Raw genomic sequence first — 21,451 nt, forward strand, 5'->3', positions numbered from 1 at the left:
CCAGCAGAAAATACAGAGCATTGCACATGATTGGCTCAGTTTTCTGTCACTCATGGGACAGTGCGTCATCCCCAATTCTAAGGTTAGAGCTCAACATTTTTTGCCCCTTGGGTTCTGCCATAGAGTTATATTAGAAGTGCCCATCCAAGAATGCTCAAGGTCATTGGCCACAGGTATAATCACGTTATATAGAATCTTTGATTGGACTGATCATGTCAACATCATACTTCCAAAATATTAGCTAGCAAGGTTGCAGTCGTCACCATGAATCAAGTCGACAATCAAATCCTTTTCAATCCTTGTCATACGAAGAGAAAATAGAGATAAAACGTCTCAGTGCTCATCGGCCATTGGACATAAACATTACAGTTGGAAATCGCAAATTCAACAATGAGTGGTTTGGGAAGGAATCAGTAGCAAACTGTGAGTTCAAGACTGCTGGGAACTCGGGAAAAACTAGCTAAGACAAGGAAAATATGTTTTAAATGGTCATTCAACTCAGAACTGTCAATCTGGCATCTTTCTCTTTGTCAGAGGAGCTCACAGATCACTGCACCTGTACATAGCCCATCTGTAAATAACCCATCCAACGACCTCATCCCAATACGATATTTATTTATTTATTTATCTTGCTCCTTTGCACCCCAGTATCTCTACTTGCACATTCATCTTCTGCACATCAATCACTCCAGTGTTTATTGTATATTGTAATTACTTTGCCACCATGGCCTATTTATTGCCTTACCTCCCTTATCTTACCTCATTTGCACACACTGTATATATACTTTTTTCTACTGTATTATTGACTGTATGTTTGTTTATTCCATGTGTAACTGTGTTGTTATATATGTCGAACTACTTTGCTTTATTCTTGGCCAGGTCGCAGTTGTAAATGAGAACTTGTTCTCAACTAGCCTACCTATTTGGTGATGGTGATTCCAACTGACATGGAATTTTTACTGTATACAGTTGAAGTTTACATACACCTTAGCCAAATACATTTAAACTCAGTTTTTCACAATTCCTGACATTTAATCCTAGTACAAATTCCCTGTCTTAGGTCAGTTAAGATCACCATTTTATTTTAAGAATGTGAAATGTCAGAATAATAGTACAGAGAATGATTTATTTCAGCTTTTATTTCTTTCATCACATTCCCAGTAGGTCAGAAGTTTACATGCACTCAATTACTATTTGGTAGTATTTCCTTTAAATTGTTTAACTTGGGTCAAATGTTTTGGGTAGCCTTCCACAAGCTTCCCACAATAAGTTGGTTGAATTCTGGCCCCTTACTCCTGACAGAGATGGTGTAACTGAGTCATGTTTGTAGGCCTCCTTGCTCACACACACTTTTTCAGTTCTGCCCACAAATTTTGTATAGGATTGAGGTCAGGGCTTTGTGATGGCCACTCAAATACCTTGACTTTGTTGTCCTTCAGCAATTTTGCCACAACTTTGGAAGTATGCTTGGGGTCATTGTCCATTTGGAAGACCCATTTGCGACCAAGCTTTAAATTCCTGACTGATGTCTTGAGATGTTGCTTCAATATATCCTCATAATTGTACCTCCTCATGATGCCATCTATTTTATGAAGTGCACCAGTCCCACCTGCAGCAAAGCACCCCCACAACATGATGCTGCCACCCCCGTGCTTCACGGTTGGGATGGTGTTCTTCGGCTTGCAAGCCTCCCCTTTTTCCTCCAAACATAACAATGGTCATTATGGCCAAACAGTTCCATTTTTTGTTTCATCAGACCAGAGGACATTTGTCCAAAAGGTACGATCTTTGTCCCCATGTGCAGCTGCAAACTGTAGTCTGGCTTTTTTATGGCTGTTTTGGAGCAGTGGCTTCTTACTTGCTGCGCGGCCTTTCAGGTTATGTCGATATAGGTCTGGTTTTACTGTGGATATAGAAACTTTTGTACCTGTTTCCTCCAGCATCTTCACAAGGTCCTTTGCTGTTGATTTGGGATTGATTTGCACTTTTCGCACTAAAGTACGTTCATCTCTAGGAGACAGAAAGCGTCTCCTTCCTGAGCGATATGGCGGCTGCGTGGTCCAATGGTGTTTATACCTGTGTACTATTGTTTGTACAGATGAATGTGGTACCTTCAGGCGTTTGGAAATTGTTCCCAAGGATGATCCAGACTTGCGGAGGTCTACAATTTGTTTTCTGATGTCTTGGCTGATTTATTTTGATTTTCACACGATGTCAAGCAAAGAGGAACTGAGTTTGAAGGTAGGCATTGAAATACATCCACAGGTACACCTCCAATTGACTCAAATGTTTGTCACTTAGCCTATCAGAAGCCTCTAAAGCCATTACATAATTTTCTGGAATTTTACAAGCTGTTTAAAGGCACAGTGAACTTAGTGTATGTAAACTTCTGACCCACTGGAATAGTGAAACAGTGAATTTTCAGTTAAATAATCTGTCTGTTAACAATTGTTGGAAAAATGTAGTGTCATGCACAAAGTAGATGTCCTAACCGACTTGCCAAATATATAGTTTGTTAACAAGAAATTTGTGGAGTGGTTAATGACTCTAACCTAAGTGTATGTAAACTTCCGACATCAACTGTATGTAAGAACGGCCCATATTCTGAAGTGTTGAACAATTAGTTATATTGAATACGTACGTTGTCTCTCGCTCATTAATGTCTTAATGGAAATTACAGATGGCCTCTTATCTGCTTGTCGTCCCCTTATGCCATAGTTTGTGCTGTACATCTCAATTGTCATGCCACATTTGTTGCCACATTTCATGCCACATTTGTTTGGTTTGCCCCACCAAGGATTACATGCTAAAATCACCACTGCTGGCAACCAATGACAAGATACTGGAACTCATCACGGTTCTGATTCCTTCTTCAGCACTGAGGGATAGCTCTGAGTTATATGCCTCCCAATTCTGCATCGGCGCCGCTACTGGTTTTCAATTGATCCTAACTTTTTTGCAAAAAATTGGTTCGCGTTAAGGAAAGGGTTTTTCAGCTCATACAATGATATTGTAGCAGCGTAGTCTAGTAGTTAGAGCGTAGACTAATAACCGAAATGTTGCAGGATCGAATCCCCGAGCTGACAAGGTACAAATCTGTCTTCTACCCCTGAACATGGCAGTTAACCCACTGTTCCTAGGCCGTCATTGAAAATAAGAATTAGTTCTTAACTGACTTTCCTAGTTAAATAAAGGTACAATTAGAGGCATTCTGTTTTATGGCTTTCTACAGGATTTTAGGGTTGGGGAATACAGTTCTTATTCTTTTCTATTTAATCATTGCATAATCTCACGATTTCTGATTTAATTTATGGACATGCACGTGTTCACCGTGTTGGTAAAGCATTCTAAACTGGTAGGAAGGGTAAAGGTATTCCAGTTCTCATTGTTCAAACAAAAACTTCCATGTTAGGGAAAGGGGGATACCTAGTCAGTGGTACAACTGAATGAATTCAACTGAAATGTGTCTTCCGCATTTAACCCAACCCGTCTGAATCAGAAACGCTTCCTGCAATTGTGACCATTGGCCATTATTCAACACTGATGCTGGTAAACCAAGGACGAGATGCTGGTTCTCATCGCGCCTTCGTCTCCTTTGCCAACTGTGGGCTATCGTCTGAGCTATACGCAGCCCATTCATTTTGCATCGGCGCTGCATCCCTCTCAGACAGAGAAGGATGCTATGTTAACTTGCTGGCTATGGCTATCCAACACTGAAACTCTTCCAAGTCCAGGTAAGCTTTAGGTTTTATTAATTTATTGCCATTATATTGCAGTTATTTCACGTAGGCCAACAGCAGTGGAGGCTACTCAGAGGAGGATGGGGAGGACCATCCTCCTCAGTGAATTTCATAAAACTAAAAATAGTGAAACATTAACGAAGTTATACTTTTTAGATAAAACTATACAGCATTATATTTACATCGCCAAATAATTGACTAAACACACAGTTTTTCAATGAAGGTCTACAGTAACCTAAGCAGCACTCTGTAGGGTAGCAACATGGTGTGGTCTGACAGCTAGCTTCTGTCCTCCTGTAGGTACATTGACTTCAAAACAGAAAGTAGGAGTTTCATGGTTCTCACCACCTTCCATAGACTTACACAGTAATTATGGCAACTTCCAGAGGACGTCCTCCAAACTATCAGAGCTCTGGCAGCATGAACTGACTTGTTGTCCACCCAATCAAAGTATCAGAGATTAATCTAGTACTGAAAGCTTAATCTACAGCTGGTTAGCACTGCAGTGCATAACATGTGGTGAGTAGTTGACTCAAATAGAGAGAAAGACAACAGTTGAACAATTTTGAAAAAATTCATTTTTTCCAAAAATAAGGAGAAGCTAGAGAGAGAGAGAGAGAGATAGCTATATTTCATTCTACAATGTAGAAAATAGCAAAAATAAAAAGAACAACCCTGGAATGATTAGGTGTGTCCAAACTTTTGACTGGTACTGTATGTACACATACAAACAGAGCATTCGGAAAGTATTCAGACCACCTTACCTTTTCCACAATTTGTTACACATTTTGTTACACACATCCATATAATTATATATATATATATATATATATATATATATATATATATATATATATATATATATATATGTATAGTGGGGCAAAAAAGTATTTAGTCAGCCACCAATTGTGCAAGTTCTCCCACTTAAAAAGATGAGAGAGGCCTGTAATTTTCATCATATGTACACTTAAACTATGACAGACAAAATGAGAAAATCACATTGTAGGATTTTTTATGAATTTATTTGCAAATTATGGTGGGAAATAAGTATTTGGTCACCTACAAACAAACAAGATGTCTGGCTCTCACAGACCTGTAACTTCTTCTTTAAGAGGCTCCTCTGTCCTCCACTCGTTATCTGTATTAATTGCACCTGTTTGAACTTGTTATCAGTATAAAAGACACCTGTCCACAACCTCAAACAGTCACACTCCAAACTCCACTATGGCCAAGACCAAAGAGCTGTCAAAGGACACCAGAAACAAAATTGTAGACCTGCACCAGGCTGAAGGACAGAATCTGCAATAGGTAAGCAGCTTGGTTTGAAGAAATCAACTGTGGGAGCAATTATTAGGAAATGGAAGACATACATGACCACTGATAATCTCCCTCAATCTGGGGCTCCACGCAAGATCTCACCCCGTGGGGTCAAAATGATCACAAAAATCCCAGAATCACACGGGGGGACCTAGTGAATGACCTGCAGAGAGCTGGGACCAAAGTAAAAAAGCCTACCATCAGTAACACACTACGCCGCCATGGACTCAAACCCTGCAGTGCCAGACGTGTCCCCCTGCTTAAGCCAGTACATGTCCAGGCCCGTCTGAAGTTTGCTAGAGAGCATTTGGATGATCCAGAAGAAGATTGGGAGAATGTCATATGGTCAGATGAAACCAAAATATACGTTTTTGGTAAAAACTCAACTCGTCGTGTTTGGAGGACAAAGAATGCTGAGTTGCATCCAAAGAACACCATACCTACTGTGAAGCATGGGGGTGGAAACATCATGCTTTGGGGCTGTTTTTCTGCAAAGGGACCAGGACGACTGATCCGTGTAAAGGAAAGAATGAATGAGGCCATGTATCGTGATATTTTGAGTAAAAACCTCCTTCCATCAGCAAGGGCATTGAAGATGAAACGTGGCTGGGTGTTTCAGCATGACAATGATCCCAAACACACCGCCCAGGCAACGAAGGAGTGGCTTCGTAAGAAGCATTTCAAGGTGCTAGAGTGGCCTAGCCAGTATCCAGATCTCAACCCCATAGAAAATCTTTGGAGGGAGTTGAAAGTCCGTGTTGCCCAGCAACAGCCACAAAACATCAGTGCTCTAGAGGAGATCTGCATGGAGGAATGGGCCAAAATACCAGCAACAGTGTGTGAAAACCTTGTGAAGACTTACAGAAAACGTTTGACCTCTGTCATTGCCAACAAAGGGTATATAACAAAGTATTGAGAAACGTTTGTTATTGACGAAATACTTATTTTCCACCATAATTTGCAAATAAATTCATAAAAAAATCCTACAATGAGATTTTCTGGATTTTTTTTCTCATTTTGTCTGTCATAGTTGAAGTGTACCTTTGATGAAAATGTACAGGCCTCTCTCATCTTTTTAATTGGGAGAACTTGCACAATTGGTGGCTGACTAAATAGTTTTTTGCCCCACTGTATAAATACTTTACTTCCACTTTCGCTTACTTAGCTAGCAAATGCAGCTAGCTAGTTTAGCCTACTCAAACCCGGTTTAAACAGAGAGGGATGCTATGTTAGCCAGCTGGCTATGGCTATCCAACACTGGAAATCTTCCAAGTCAAGGTAAGCTTTTGGTTTTATAAATGTATAGCCACAGGGGCTTTCCGGTGTAACTGCTAAACTGCTTGCTGTACACTACACTGTGTTAATTTAAGTTAATTGAGGTTAATTGAGGTCATTGAGTCATTTGTTGAGGTCATTTGTACATGTAGGTAGGGGTAGAGTGACTATGCATATATAATAAACAGCAAGTAGCAGTAGTGTAAAAGGGGGGTGGACTATACAAGTAGTCCACTTTGCCATTTGATTAATTGTACAGCAGTTTTATGGCTGGGGGTAGAAGCTGTTAAGGAGCCTTTTTAACCTAGACTTGGCACTCCGGTACCGCTTGCAGTGCGGTAGCAGAGAGAACAGTCTATGACTTGGGTATCTGGAGTCTTTGAGAATTGTTTGGGCCTTCCCCTGACACCACCTAGTATAGAGGTCCTGGCGGGTTTACGAACCCGTTAGATCTAGTAGCTATGTTGACTATTTCTTTAATATGTTGAAAACTATGTATGCTGTGTGTAGCGGTTAGTGGTTACTTATGGTATGAAAGTTTGGCTTGGAAAGTTTTTTTCACCTGGTCATAGGCAGCTGTTGCATTGTGCACTGAAGTGCACAAGCGAAGGGAAAAGGTGAGTGGAGGAGAGAGCATAGATGCGAGAATGAATTATATTTACAATGAGCAAAGTTATCATGCAGTTTATATGTGGCTGCTAGTTTTCATGTGATCAGGGATGTATTCATTCCGCCGATTCTGTTGAAAAAAAAGAGTGTGCAAGGCGGTATTGAATGTGTCAATGTCTGTCACCTTGATTAAACTAATTTCTCTCCACCTGTGCACCTACGTTGCAAATGTTAATTCGTAGGCTGTGGAAACCTCATGATGGGTATAGCGAAACTGTGAGACTATCGATGTTAAACCTATCAATGTCACATTGAGCTGGGTGAATGTGAATATGAATGACAGTCATCCAATATGCTGTCATAGTCCTCTATTTTGGAGGATTGATACAGTTTACTGCGCTCACTGCCTGTAGGCTATTTTATTTTGACACTTTGCTTGGGCAGTGAGCTACCCTGAAAGAGCAGAGCATATATTGCCAAGACTTGCATTATTCATTGCTTAATAAATGGTTAAACATATTTCTATGTGCGTTTTCTTTCTGAAATTAAGCGGCGCCAATTCAGGAAGGAAACTGGAGTGCCCAGCCTCAGGCTAACGCATCAGCTGAGATGGCATCAATTAGAGGCTAGTATCAATCATGCCTACCTTATTTGGCGGTTTATTTAAGCTGACTGGGTCTTCTCACTCATCCTGCTGCAGCTTGCTGCTGGCGCTGCTAGGTGCTGGCTTCTTGCTCCCACTACCACCCCAGTTGTGTGTTCCTGCTGGGGGGATTGGTATAATTTACCGCGCTCACTGTGTGTAGGCTATTTTATTTACTCATTGCTTGGGCAGTGAGCTACCCTTAAAGAGCAGAGCCTATATCGCCAAGACTTGCATGATTCATTGCTTAATAAATGGTTAAACATATTTCTACCTGGCAAATTCTACATGTATAAGAGACAGCAGCACAAATGTTCTATGAAGAGAATGTTAGTAATGCATTACATGCATGTATAGTGTTCAAGTCAGCATGACTTGAATACATATATGGTACATATTGTACCATGGATGGAATACATTATAGATGCATGGTAACACCAAAGCATTTTTTTTACTCATGCTATTCACTCTTTAATGTTGACCACCCTTTGTGAGTTCCCTGCCCATCTGTATTTAGTGTAAGGATCAACACTGGAGATGAAAAGGAGGTACAGGAAGTGAACATTTAATAACCTTGGACAGGAACAGAATAAGTACAGCGTCTGGACAGGGGAAATGGAAACCACAATAATGATGACACGGAGATGAGACAGAGAAAACAGACAGATATAGGTTAGGCAATTAAAACGTTAAGGAGTCCAGGTGAGTCCAATGGGCGCTGATGCGCGTATTGATGGTGACAGGTGTTCATAATGAAAGGCAGCCTGGTGCCTTCGAGCACCAGAGAGGGAAAACAGGAACAGGTGTGACAGTACCTCCTCCTCCTCTAGGGGCGCCACCCGGCATCTCACCTGGGCGAGCCTGACGGGCCTGCCGAGGCATAGGCGCTGGACAAGCCGGCTGGAGGCGTAGAAGCTTGACGAGCCGGGAGAGGCTTGGGAGCCAGGCGAGCCAGCTGAGGCATAGGAGCCCGACAAGCCGGTTGAGGCATTGCGTGGGATGGGAGCCCGATGAGGCGTAGGAGCCAGACGAGCCGGTTGAGGCATGACGTGGGATGGGAGCTTGCCGTCCCAACCAGGGCAAGGAAACCAGCTGAGGCACCCCGGGTTTCTTCAGCGGCACCCTGTCTCGACGTCACCCACAAAACAAAAAACTAAAATCTTTGTACAGTGGTGTCAGCATTCTGTAAGGATCGATGCTGGAGACGAGAAGCAGGTATAGGGAGTGAATATTTAATAACCACAGACAGGAACAGAATACGGACAGCGTCTGGACAGGAGAAATGGAAACCACAATAATGCTGACACGGGGATGGAACAGAGGAGACAGAAGGCAATCAAAACGTGAAGGAGTCCAGGTGAGTCCAATGAGCACTGATGCGCATAATGATGGTGACAGGTGTGCGGAATGAAAGGCAGCCTGGCTGCCCTCGAGTGCCAGGGAGGGTGAGCGGGAGCAGGCGTGCTCACATAAGTCTTAATCAGCCAAATGGATACGGATTGGCTCTCTGGCTATCTGAATAATGACCTGTATTGTACTGTACAACTCACTTATTGAGTCACCCTGCCTCTCACACACCGAATAGATGAATGCATGATTTGTGCTCCCCGATGCATGCATTATCAAGGTTTGGAAGAAAATTTAAAGCATATCAATAATGAACCGAGCAGGTTCGGGTTCAATTCTGAATTTCAGAATTCAATTCAACCCTTGAAATTTGAATTTGATTTGGCCACAGCCCACAGACACAGGAAGCAGGATTTGAATATAATTTGAATTAAGAACAATTGAATTCAAATCAATTCAAAGAAATTTACCTGAGACGAGTCTCATTCTTTTAACAAATATTTTGCCAAAAGCATCTGCCACCTCATCCCAAAGGATACAGATACCTTTGAAAGTGGAACTAATAGCGTTTTAGCAACATTAAATGTTGTCCATATACACCCCCAGGAAGAATGACACATTTAAAAAAAAAAATCTGACAAGCGAGCACTTACATATGGTCATTTTCAAATGTTCATAAATGTCTGTTTCCTCTGTTTCATCTCCGCGTCAACATTATTGTGGTTTCCCCTGTCCAGACGCTGTCCTTTTCTGTTCCTGTCTGTGGTTATTACATTTTCACTCCCTGTACCTGCTTCTCATCTCCAGTGTTGATCCTTACACTAAATACAGATGGGCAGGGGAACTCACAAAGGGTGGTCAACATTAAAGAGTGAATAGCATGAGTAAAAAAAATGCTTTGGTGTTACAATGCATTTATAATGTAACCAAGATAGAACTCTTTGGCCTGAATGCCAAGCGCCGCGTCTGGAGGAAACCTGGCTCCATCCCTACGGCGAAGCATGGTGGTGGCAGCATCATTCTGTGGGGGTGTTTTCAAAGGCAGGACTGGGAGACTAGTCAGGGTCGAGGGAAAGATGAACGGAGAAAAGTACAGAGAGATCCTTGATGAAAACCTGCTCCAGAGCGCTCGGGACCTCAGACTGTGGCGAAGGTTCACCTTCCAACAGGACAACGAGTACACAGCCAAGATAATGCTTGAGTGGCTTTGGGACAAGTCTCTAAATGTCCTTGAGTGGCCCAGCCAGAGCTCCGACTTGAACCTGATCGAACATCTCTGGAGAGACCTGAAAATAGCTGTGCAGCAACGCTCCCCATCCAACCTGACAGAGTTTGTGAGGATCTGCAGAGAGGAATGGGAAACTCGGGGCCTCCTGGGTGGCGCATAGGTTAAGGGCGCTGTACTGCAGCGCCAGCTGTGGGTTCGCGCCCAGGCTCTGTCGTAACCGGCCGCGACTGGGAGGTCCGTGGGGCGACGCACAATTGGCCTAGTGTCGCCCGGGTTAGGGAGGGTTTGGCCGGTAGTGTTTGTCTTATCGCGCACCAGCGATTCCTGTGGCGGGCTGGGTGCAGTGCGCTCTAACCAATGTGTCGGTGTTTCTCCGACACATTGGTGCGGCTGGCTTCCAGGTTGGTTGGGTTGTGTATCGAAGGACGCATGACTTTCAACCTTCGTCTCTCCCGAACCCGTACGGGAGTTGTAGCGATGAGACAAGATAGTAGATACTAAACAATTGGATACCACTAAATTGGGGAGAAAAAGGGGTAAAATTAAAAAATAAATAAATAAATCAATAAAAAGAATGGGAGAAACTCACCAAATACAGGTGTGTCAAATTCCCAAGAAGACTCAAGGCTGTAATCGCTGCCAAATGTGCTTCAACAAAGTACTGTACTGAGTAAAGGGTCAGAATACTTATGTAAATGTGATAATTCAGTTTAAACATGTTAATATATTTGCAAAAATAAATAGTTTTTGCTGCTTCATTATGTGGTATTGTGTGTAGAATCCTGAAGCTTTTTATTTATTTTATTCATCAATTTTAGAATAAGGCTGTAACGTAACAAAGTGTGGAAAAGTCAAGGGGTCTGAATACTTTCCGAATGTGCACATTTATGCATAACATAAGAACATATGTATTTAAGTAAAAATTGAATGAATGAGAAACACACTTAATTAACAGATTCAAACATGGAAGCCATTCCTAAACAGAGCTATATCAACACCCTTATTGTAAATTGAACAGGTCCATGTTGCCGCTGTCAATTGTGAGCAGCACATTTAACACTGCACTCTGTCTTATTCCTCCAGAATAAGCAGGACAACATTACACAGGTGAAAAAAAGGTACCAAAAACAGTACACCACAACACTTTTAAATGTGTTACTGAGTGTAGATGTTTCAAATCAGGAAAAAAATGAGTAAAGGTAGCAGCTTAGGGAAAATGGGTGAAGGTAGGGTGGGTTTATAGAGATAAGATTGAGAGTTCCAAATGTCCGAAGTTGATGGGGCATAAGAAGCAAGGTATATAGTAACGGGTAGCTAGAGTGATGGTTAGCCATGGAATAAATATAAAATGGGGTGCTGGTGTGCTTCTTCACCCCCTTTAAGTCGTTGTCACAAATATCCGGCCCATGCCCAGTCATATTCGAGGTCTTAGCATGTGTCATTAGACGTCATTCCGTTTTAGATGCAGCATTCAAATTGTGGTCATCATGTGTCTGTGAATCACAACATTAAAGACGATGAGTGATCACCGAATTTCCACATATTGAGCCATAGACAATACAACTTAAGAATTGAGGAAAGCATATTGTTGACAACATGGTGGTTTACACTATGTCTACTGTGTGTGAATGATGGAAGAATCTTACCCCAGCTATAGGTACATTTGAGTATATGTGGTCACTTATGCTTGCACATCAACCACTAATGGGAGTGTTGGAGACTTGGGATGCTTACTCTGAAAATGCTGCTTGAATGTCTTCGGGTCTGCATCCATAAAGATAAGATGTTGAGGGACCATGGGGCATAGAGTGGAATAAGAGGTAGCTAGAGGGGTGGTTGGCTTTCTTCTAAGCAGTCGTCGCCATGGCATCAGTCAACAAGTTCAACTTCAACTTGAGAGTGGAGCATGCGTTATATATCAATATCCCCACTCCACCCCCTTATACGGGAGTATGTATAAGCTTTTCGTTCCAGCCCAAACCTGATTGCAAATCGCAGCCTATCGCCGTGATTCGGTATGTTGATTTATTAAGTCAGGTGTTAGAGCTAGGCTGGGACAAAACCCTTCACACACAAGCAGGCTCTTCAGGAGTTCCTGCAATGACTGAAATAGACCAAAGCAGGAGAATAGTGTTTCAGGTTGAAACCACTTACAGTACCTAGCTGAGAGGTTACAAGACTAAGGCACACCCATTGGTTCTGGAATAGAGAAGGTGAAAATAAGGTTTGCAATTTGTTATCAACCTTAAGCAATTCTTAAGTTGATAACATCAATAACATGACAGTAATTCTACCTCAAAAACAAACATGTGAATACCTATTAATTTAAAACCCACCATAGCAGGTAGGACTAAATAAGGTCACCTAACCTTGTCTACTAGCTATACTGTACTAGTGATCTGCTGTCCAGAGGGTTACAGCAAACATAATGTTTCCCCCAGTAAAGTGAGCACACTGTTGACTCAAGATCAGTCCATCTCTGAAAATTCTCAAAATGCCAGATTAAAACAATACAGCTAGCTAGGGTAGCTACAAGTCAAATCAAATCAAAGTTTATTTGTCACGTGCGCCGAATACAACAGGTATTCGGTATACCTTACAGTGAAATTATTACTTACAGGCCCTAACCAACAGTGCAATTTTTAAGTAAAAAATAGGTAATTGTTGAACAACAGATAAGTAAGGAAATAAAAAACAACAAAAAGACAGTGAATAATAACAGTAGGGAGGCTGTAACAGTAGCGAGGCTATATACAGTAATGAGGCTATATACGGGCATCAGTTAGTCGGGCTAATTGAGGTAGTATGTATATGAATGTATAGTTAAAGTGACTATGCATATACAGTGCCTTGCGAAAGTATTCGGCCCCCTTAAACTTTGCGACCTTTTGCCACATTTCAGGCTTCAAACATAAAGATATAAAACTGTATTTTTTTGTGAAGAATCAACAACAAGTGGGACACAATCATGAAGTGGAACGACATTTATTGGATATTTCAAACTTTTTTAACAAATCAAAAACTGAAAAATTGGGCGTGCAAAATTATTCAACCCCTTTACTTTCAGTGCAGCAAACTCTCTCCAGAAGTTCAGTGAGGATCTCTGAATGATCCAATGTTGACCTAAATGACTAATGATGATAAATACAATCCACCTGTGTGTAATCAAGTCTCCGTATAAATGCACCTGCACTGTGATAGTCTCAGAGGTCCGTTAAAAGCGCAGAGAGCATCATGAAGAACAAGGAACACACCAGGCAGGTCCGAGATACTGTTGTGAAGAAGTTTAAAGCCGGATTTGGATACAAAAAGATTTCCCAAGCTTTAAACATCCCAAGGAGCACTGTGCAAGCGATAATATTGAAATGGAAGGAGTATCAGACCACTGCAAATCTACCAAGACCTGTCCGTCCCTCTAAACTTTCAGCTCATACAAGGAGAAGACTGATCAGAGATGCAGCCAAGAGGCCCATGATCACTCTGGATGAACTGCAGAGATCTACAGCTGAGGTGGGAGACTCTGTCCATAGGACAACAATCAGTCGTATATTGCACAAATCTGGCCTTTATGGAAGAGTGGCAAGAAGAAAGCCATTTCTTAAAGATATCCATAAAAAGTGTCGTTTAAAGTTTGCCACAAGCCACCTGGGAGACACACCAAACATGTGGAAGAAGGTGCTCTGGTCAGATGAAACCAAAATTGAACTTTTTGGCAACAATGCAAAACGTTATGTTTGGCATAAAAGCAACACAGCTCATCACACTGAACACACCATCCCCACTGTCAAACATGGTGGTGGCAGCATCATGGTTTGGGCCTGCTTTTTTTCAGCAGGGACAGGGAAGATGGTTAAAATTGATGGGAAGATGGATGGAGCCAAATAGAGGACCATACTGGAAGAAAACCTGATGGAGTCTGCAAAAGACCTGAGACTGGGACGGAGATTTGTCTTCCAACAAGACAATGATCCAAAACATAAAGTAAAATCTACAATGGAATGGTTCAAAAATAAACATATCCAGGTGTTAGAATGGCCAAGTCAAAGTCCAGACCTGAATCCAATCGAGAATTTGTGGAAAGAACTGAAAACTGCTGTTCACAAATGCTCTCCATCCAACCTCACTGAGCTCGAGCTGTTTTGCAAGGAGGAATGGGAAAAAATTTCAGTTTCTCGATGTCCAAAACTGATAGAGACATACCCCAAGCGACTTACAGCTGTAATCGCAGCAAAAGGTGGCGCTACAAAGTATTAACTTAAGGGGGCTGAATAATTTTGCACGCCAAATTTTTCAGTTTTTGATTTGTTAAAAAAGTTTGAAATATCCAATAAATGTCGTTCCACTTCATGATTGTGTCCCACTTGTTGTTGATTCTTCACAAAAAAATACAGTTTTATATCTTTATGTTTGAAGCCTGAAATGTGGCAAAAGGTCGCAAAGTTCAAGGGGGCCGAATACTTTCGCAAGGCACTGTATGATAAAGAGAGAGTAGCAGCAGTGTAAAGAGGGGTTGGGGGGGTGGGGGGGGGAATGCAAATAGCCAATTGATTACCTGTTCAGGAGTCTTATGGCTTGAGAAGCCTTTTTGTCCTAGACTTGGCACACCGGTACCGCTTGCCATGCGGTATTAGAGAGAACAGTTTATGACTGGGGTGGGTGTGGTCTTTGACAAGTAGTACTTGAAGTAGGCTACACAGCCCTCACCCACAGACAAACAAACAAACATTATGAAGGACGCATTTGTATTTATTTATTTCACCTTTATTTAACCAGGTAGGCAAGTTGAGAACAAGTTCCCATTTACAATTGCGACCTGGCCTAGATAAAGCAAAGCAGTTCGACACATACAACAACACAGAATTACACATGGAGTGAAACAAACATACAGTCGAAAAATAAGTATATCTACAATGTGAGCAAATGAGGTGAGATAAGGGAGGTAAAGGCAAAAAAAAGACCATGGTGGCGAGGTAAATACAATATAGCAAGTAAAACACTGGAATGGTAGATTTGCATTGGAAGAATGTGCAAAGTAGAGATATAAATAATGATGTGCAAAGGAGCTAAATAAATAAATACAGTAGGGGGAGAGGTAGTTGTTTGGGCTAAATTATAGATGGGCTATGTACAGGTGCAGTAATCTGTGAGCTGCTCTGACAGCTGGTGCTTAAAGCTAGTGAGGGAGATAAGTGTTTCCAGTTTCAGAGATTTTTTTAGCATAGATAGTTAAGTCTGTTGGTTTTTAAAAGCGAAAGAAAGCTCAACTCGTTTTTATGAAATTCTCATACATTTAAAATACATCTCTCCAGGCTAATGTTGCTAACTAGATAACCATGAGCTAGCTACAGTGGCTAGATACATTTAAAACTTGCCCAAGACAGAATTGTCAATTTAATAAACTTTAGCCAATTTATGAATTAATAACATTAGCTAACATTACATACAGTAGTTAATTCAAAAATGTCTACCTTTGCCTCAATTGGACTTTCTAATGCAGATTATCATGGCCCTGGTGAGTGATGTGAATCTTGAGAAGGGCATTTGTAGTTATGTATGACAGCCACATTAGCAGCTAATTAGCATTACATTTTTTCGGGGTAAATACTAGGGAATATAAAATTCACCATGTCCGAGAGAGATTTACACGGTTATGAAAACGTCGCACCAGGGTAAGACAACACGAAATACAGCCATAATTTATTGATGTGTTTCAGCCATTATTTGAAGTGTTTAAAATTTAATGGTGGAAAAACGATTGGAACCGTTTCCGTGTTTGACCATTAGGTTTAATGGTTATTATGCCAGAGCATGATGAGCTAAAATCTAACGAGGGAACATTAGATAAACCCTCAGCTATTTGTCCGTAAAGATTGCACTGATAAACAATGGGGAATAGTAGCCTGCTTGACCTTCTGCAGCTTGCCTGCCAATGCATGCTTGTCCAAACCCACGTTTTGACAACTGAATGGGAACTTGTCTGTCAACCTGCCAGCCCATCTGATCGATGCCAAATACATTTAATTGACAACTAAGGTTGCATTCTTAAATTGCCTCCAGTGTGTCAGAGTGCGCTCTGGGTTGTTCGTAAATTCAGAACGTTCAGAGTGTACCCTGCACTATTGACACTGGACGCTTTGGTCGAGGAGTAGGATTATTCCTAGTGTTCTTCACAACGGCGTTCAGTCAAGCACCCAAGCTTACTAAATAAAGTTGGCTAATGCTAACTGCATAGCAGTTCAGCAGGTTCAGCATAGCTAGCTAGCAAAGAGATTCACATTTCTTGCTATTTACCCACTTATGACTGACTTGTGATCGACGTTGCCCTTGCCAGATGGATTGTATTGACATTCCCAGCCTTAGCCCACTTTTGTCCCCAAAATATTGTCATTGAAACTGAAACACTGCATACCGAATGGGTGAAAGCAGCAAACAACGTACCAGGCCAGCTGTGATTCAATTAAAGTTGGTTTTGTAGCATAAACTGGGACCGATACTATGATTGTCTGTTTAATATCTGCAAAGTAGTTAAAATGCTGCCAGTTCCACTTTAAAATAACAGCTTGATTATAATTGTCAAACAGTATTTTGTTTGTATTTTCTATTGAGAAGGTTATTCCAGTCCATTCTGCAGTGTTCGCATTCTGGGATATGTAGTTTTTGTTCATATTAAATAATAATAATAAGTGAATTATGAATTATTTTAGACAACCTACAAAATGATCTTATAGACCACTATAATTATTTAAATCTCATTTTAGAATAATATGTGTTAAAAATGAAATATTTCAAGAACGTGTTAAACATAGTATTGGTAAGCATACGTGATGTCAAAAAATATACATGTGCATTCTGATTTCTGGAATACTTTTTCCATTTGAATTTCAATGAATTTCACTGAATTAAATGATCCTTTCATTCAAATTTAATTCCAATTCTCCTTCCTGTGGGGTGAGGCCAATATGAATTACATTTCAAATTCAAAAATTGAATTAGAATTGAAGACCAATTCACAAGTCAATTCAGAATTAACACCAACACTGGAACCGATGAAGTAAACCTGAAGAAGGTGTTAGCGTTTTTAAAATGATTTATTTAGTAATTTCAAGCTCTCTCACACCTGAGACTACTTCTGGGAAGGATGGAAGGAAGGATGCATGGAGAAGTATTAGAAAAGGTCCATAGAGAGAGCAACGTCCTCCTCTGTGTATCTAGGCTCCATACCAGACAGGGCCAGCAGAGGGAAGAGTTCTGCTCAAGATTGACGTGTCTTTCATCTCCCTGTCAATGTAGCTTCACTCACACACAGTTACTCCACTCTGTCACTCTCAGCCCAAACTACTCTCAGCCAAACATGCTTCCATTGGTATACATACACTGCTCTTGAGTAAACACACATTTGGTGTGTCTGAACAGGCTCTTGGACTATGAGTATAATGTTATATAATGTTATAGTATTCCTTTCATGTTTATCCCAGCACATTCCTCTGTGTTTAATTGGACTTTCATTCACTTTGAAGGACTATTATCCAGGGGAAGTGTACATCTCTGACACATGAGAATGTTATAATTTTTTATTAGTATTTTGATACTTTTGCACAGTACTTTTCAATACTCAATAGAAACATAGCTTTGACCTAGGAGAAAAGCCCATTGCTTACCTATTTCCTAGTACCGATTGCTTGAGGATTGTAATATAGGCTGGCTATATTTTAATGATGTTTGTGACATACAAAATCATGCATGTGACATACAATCAAGATACACATCACAAACATGAGCTAAGAATAATGTCTTGTAAACACTTTTTCAACATGGAAAATGTTGATAATTCATTGCACCTCCAAATAGGAAAAATAATATCAGCAAGGAGATTCACTTTATTCTGTTGTTTTCTCAGTTTTACAGAGAACGAGAGTAGGCAAACTGTCTTTGCCCAGGCGGGTTGTGGGTCCTGCTGGTAGCTGTCTGAGTGGATGAGAGGGCAGTGAGCAGCCTCTGTTGTGGACGTCAGAGCCTGTGCTGGGACATAAGCTGGCCTTTGTTTTACGACGCTTTACGATGCAGATACTGCCATGAATTTAGCAGCCCTTGATGAGCCGTTTTACATGCTAATCATTTGACATCCTGCTCGCTAGTAGAATAAATAAATGGAGGGTGATAGGAAGGGAGGGAACGGTGGATGAAGGAAATATGAGCAGGTGATATTTTTGCTTTGGTTGAGCAATGATGAAATAAATTCATCCTTTTCAGTTTCTAAGCTGCTCAGAAATTTGGAGGTAACAACAAGCATACTGCTAGGAGATTAGCTCTGTAAAAGTGTAACTATATAATTATTTTCTGATCCACAAGCTGTGCCACACACACTCAGTGTATCAATGAATACCATTAGATGAGCCTAAGTTAACTAAGATGTGTGGCTCTCCATCACAAACTCTGCTCTATGTAAAAGCACCACCACACTCTCTTCCAAAGTTGTATGTGGGGCGGGTCAAAAAAAAAGCTCAATTACAAAACAAATAAAGTAGCCATGTGAAGTACTCCGGAGGACTGGAATTACAGTACATCTCCATCCCAATGAATGGCCTGCAGCTCTCCTGCCTCCACTATCATTGTCTCCTCCTCCCCAGACTCTCCGCTGACAAGTTTTTAATTGCCATAAACTCATGCATATTCATGACAGGTGTCAGCCCTATGTTGTTGATAGACTGTGGTAAAAGGCTGTTTTGCATAGCAATGATAACATTTATTTGTTTGGTTATACCTAATCCCTTCCTCCACCTTCCTCCAACGCTGTTGTTGTGCTAGAAGCCCGTCTGTCTATTTAGCAGAAGTATATGATGTTCAGTACAGGTTGCCTGTGCATATGCTGTATTGTGTTCTTATCTCTGTCAAAGAACGCCTGTTTATCAAGGTTAAACTCTCATCAGCTGTAATTCAAATAGCATTCAAGTGAAGCTTTATTTACCAGTTAAGGTCAAATAGAAAAGTGTGTTCGGCTTCAACTTAACAAACTCAATGACAAACACATTGCATAAGTCGTCATGTGATGTCTTTTATATTCTGCTGTGACCTTTACCACCAACTTGTCAATCCCCCCATGGCCTCTCCAAGCTCAGAGAGAAGGGTTCAATACCCAGACCTCCCCAAGCTCAGAGAGAAGGGTTCAATACCCAGACCTGCAGAGTGCAGCCATTTTCACGCCCCTTTACACCCTCCAGTGTGTGTTTCCCTGTTTACCTTGTCTCACAGGGAGCTTTGGAGGTTATATTTAATTTACTGGACCACACACACACACACACACACACACACACACACACACACACTCTGCTTCTCAAGGAGTCCGCTAGACACTGTTTGTTACCTAAATCAGTTGATATTTTCACATTCACGATCAGTGACTTTCCCTCCCAGATCAATTGATGGCATGGCACATTACCTTGAATGGGAATAATGTCCATTCTATAGTTACTGAATGTAATTATATAGCACTAATTTGCCCGAATACGGACATTCAGCCTTTACTGTGTTTACATGTGATTCAGTGCTGCTTAAGTTCACAACCTAGCTTGAACTATTAATGCCTTGGATGCTCTATTGAATTAGACACTGACAGGTGTTTATTTGTTTTCAAAGCTAGTGTTGGCATTATGTGAGTTGGGCTATGTCTGTCATTCAGAAACCTACATCAATTGAAAATCTATGAGTCTTGAGAATAAAATGTGAATTGAGGAATTTGTGTTGAAAACTGTTACTCACTTCTTATACAGTTGAAACCCATGAATGTCTGGATGATACATTTCAAAGCTTTGTATGCATGTCATGTTCTTTCGTATCATCAAAAACTCTTTGAAATGTGTTAATTAGTTTCAGTTTGTTAGCCCCCTGTTGCGCTGAACATCATTTCACACTAACAATTCGTGATTTGCTTTACTTAAAAAGCACGGCTTTCAATATCACAATTTCCATGCAGTTTGTCAGACAGCATATTGGCCCTCATGATTGTTTTTATTTGATTATATTTGCGGTTGCTCTGCACCAACGTGTACAACAGTTTAATTAAAGGAGGAGAAGAGCCTGAATGCAAACGTAATTGAAGAGTAAATTGAATTATTGTATTTGCTCAGTCATGTTGCCCTCTGGGTGTACTCTGGATTTCATTTGACACTGTGAAACTCCTGAGAGAACAGCTTTCAGACATGACAGCATTCTATTTACACACACACACCCAGGCATCCACGCACATACAATCACGGACAACATGCACAAATGCATGTACATACACAAGCTTACACAGGCATAAGCACACACACACACATGCACACACACACAAACTATATTCATTTCATTGCATCAGTGACATGCTTTTATGAAGCCCCCTAGGCATACGAAATGTAAGCCTTTCTTTTATTAATTTGATTCAATGCAGTTTAATAAGTTTACTTTAGCAACTGCGCCATCAAAGAAAATATCAGAAAAAATCATTGAAATCTAAATTAATTGGCAATTTTGCATGCAGTGTGGATAAGTGTGTTTTCTTTACTTGTTTCTCAGGCCTTGGAAAGTACCCTGTCCCTGGCTGTCACTGTGCTTATTTAGATGTATTTTAGTTCCAGGTAGGGTGACTCAATGGCAAACCTTTACCCATGAAAAGAAAATGCAGTGGAGATGATGGGGTTCACATTGAAGCCTGTCAGTTTGAACGCTGGGCGGTTTATCCCTATCCCATCCACTTTCATCCATTGTCAGATCCTCATTGGATACATCCTGCCAGCACTCACTGACACCCTCCCCCCTCCGAGCCTTCACCCCCCCCAAGAGGTCAGAGTCATTACGCTGCTTTCTGCGCCACCATTAAAGCCTGTTTAAATCCTTTCTTTCTTTTCAGCAAGCGATCGTTATATTTCTTCTGTCTCCCAACTCAATGCGACAGGTTTCTTTTCAGAGACTTTGAGTAATTCTCCTCAAACGGCAGGTCTCATCCTCAAAGGCTTTTAACGCACTCTGTCAGAAATAAGAGCTGTGTTCGAATACCCACACTAACATAAACTATACTACATACTTAATGAGTATATACTACATACTATATGCTATTTGTTCATTTTAGTATACTGTAAACAAACGGTATCCTTTCAGTTGAGCGTACTAGCGCTTTGCCTGTCTCCCGGAAGTTGATGCTGTTGCTACAGTATGCAACCTCTTGCTAGCTTGTTAGCATATCAAATTACTAGCTAGACATCTTACGATTTCGGATTTGTTTGTAAATTCAATCTGGAGTGTCAGAGTGCGCTCGTA

Source organism: Oncorhynchus mykiss, chromosome 7 (assembly GCF_057628025.1).
Source record: "Oncorhynchus mykiss isolate SJ-2025 chromosome 7, ASM5762802v1, whole genome shotgun sequence".
Lineage (NCBI taxonomy): Eukaryota > Metazoa > Chordata > Actinopteri > Salmoniformes > Salmonidae > Oncorhynchus > Oncorhynchus mykiss.